Source organism: Pinus tabuliformis, chromosome 2_2 (genome assembly GCF_031772625.1).
Source record: "Pinus tabuliformis cultivar Carrire ecotype Pingquan chromosome 2_2, CPIR1, whole genome shotgun sequence".
NCBI lineage: Eukaryota > Viridiplantae > Streptophyta > Pinopsida > Pinales > Pinaceae > Pinus > Pinus tabuliformis.
In genome coordinates this window covers 980,753,972-980,756,315 of record NC_142300.1, presented here as the reverse complement: position 1 = coordinate 980,756,315, position 2,344 = coordinate 980,753,972, and the positions used below count along the sequence as shown (strand labels likewise).

Genomic DNA, 2,344 nt, shown 5'->3' with positions numbered 1-2,344 from the left:
AAGATCAACCCTCGGACTGCTTCCAATGGCCGACAACACGTAAGCTATCGCCATCCCTGAAGCGATCTTTGCCGGTATTTTCCCGTCCACACCAAGACTTCCGTGGAACGCACAGCACCCGCCTTCAATGAAGCGTTAAGGTCCCAACTTTAATGATAACCGCGTCGTTTTATTCGCGCCCCCCAACCAACACAAGGCTTCCCATTTAATAATAATCCGCAGCATCCAAACAGAACCAAGAATTAGTTTCTGAAACTAACTAGTAACTATTCATAACTGTTATTTTACAGGATGTTACAATTGGCGTCCTTTGGAAATCAAGCCACGGCGGCGTACGGTAGTTCTCCCCCTTCAGTTCTCCAATTCAAACGCACGGCGGCACACGGTAGCTCTTCCTATTCAGTTTCCCGGATGCTCCGATGCATAAGATATGATATTTTCAGCAGGTCAGTTCATGTTCCATGGATACATGTCCGTAGATATGCTTTGCACATTCTCCCCATATTTAATCTCATCCGTCCAAATGTCAGCTCTTCCACAGTCTACCAACCTCACCGATTCTCCATCTTAGCTTATGTGAATTAATCGTCTAATCGGCAGACTGTCTTTCTGTTAAATTTGATAGCTGTTCAGTTCCAAACTCATTATCATTTGCATTTGCATTATCTCTTGAAGCTCATGGTTGGTCATTGCATACCAGATAGTCATTTGCATTAATAACGACGCACCCATCATCGTCATTTTAATTAGAAACTCATTGCTGGTCATCCATTACCAGATAATCATTTGGATTAATGAGAAGCTGATTGTTGGCCATCGCTTACCAGATAATCTAACTCCAGTTCTTGTAATCTTCTCTCTGATATCAATGAACAGGCCATTGGAATCAATATGTTCGCATCCAAAGCCTCCTCTGGGAACCCTCGCATTAATGTTAGGAGATCGTGAAAATGCAATTTTAACATATGATTCTGAAAGAACTTGAGCAGGGCCAAGCCCAATCCAAAAACGGTCTTCATACCCTCAAAGAGAAAAACGTCCCAAATACGAACGCTAATCGAAATGGCAAGTCTGCAGAGAAAGCAGTCATGAACCAACTGGTTGAATACATCACTGGCGTGATCATCTGTCGCTCGAAATGCCTAGCCAGTTTGGGCAGCTGCTCCTTCACAAGCATTTCGAACTGAAAGAAATATTGGTGAAGTAGAGGCAGGTCTTTTAAATATAAACCTCGAATTTGCATACATTTGAACAGTGCAACCATAACCCAAAAGGCTTCCTCCTCATTCATGTGAAGCAGAAGCATTCCCGCTATGAAACTCATCCCCTGCGTATATCCCACGTCTTTGTCATAAACCGAATACGCCTTCAAAACATTGTGGAGAGACCTCTGCCCGGGCCCATCTATCGTTCGAAATAATTGGTGTGATGTCAAAGTGCGATGAATGTCTTTAACGATATGTTTCTCTGAGTCTGACTCATTGCGGAGGAGTTGTGAGTAAATTCCTGGGTTTACTAGCAAAAGATCGCGGCCGCCTGAAATCAATTGCCAAACGTCACCCCTCATGGATTTGGTAATGCCATACTTGATGCGCCTTTTAATTTCATGGGCGTTATTTTGCAAGCAGAGCTTCCAATCCAGAGCAATGGTTGAGCACCGTTTGCTACGTAGTTCTTGCTTCCTTTCATTACCGACATTGTCGGCTGACGTCTTTGTAGAGTAATGTGCAATAAGATTAACATTATCATCGTCAAATTTGTCACTGGCCTGTTTTTCGTCCATTCCATTCATTTTTTTTAAGACAATTTTACGAAACGGGAGGAAGTTTGGTCCACTAATCGATCTGTGTGGATGTTATATCGAATAGAGATGAAACTGCTATACCGTTTACTAGAAAGGTTAGCGGATGATTAAATAAACGTATAAACCAATATTTCATACAAATAGATTGACGCCGACGCCAAGCTTATAATTTGGCAGCATTTGAATAATTTTGGTTAAGGGTGTGCATCTTGTTTGTTTAAAATGTGTTTTAATACATGAATTACAAATTTTGAATCAAACTGACTTATTAAAAAACGTGTTTAAGATAAAAACTACTTGATAATTAAATACACTTTAAATTATCATGTGACCTAGCCAGAAAGTAAAAGTTGGCTTTGTAAAATGAACGTCCCCAAATGATGACTTGACTGTAGGGTCAGGTTATTAGATGGCTCTCAAAATTAATCTTGATTTCAAGTTTTCTCAAATTTATACTATATTGAATGAGTGAGTGATAAATGTTATGTTTCTTAAAATTTATATTAGGTGTATATTCATTTATATTTTGTCTATATTACA

General features: G+C 40.0%; 1 pseudogene; it reads right to left on the bottom strand.

The window, feature by feature from the left end:
* Window positions 1-791: 791 nt before the first annotated feature.
* LOC149196564 (uncharacterized) lies at window positions 792-1,792 on the bottom strand (annotated as a pseudogene).
* Window positions 1,793-2,344: the final 552 nt, after the last annotated feature.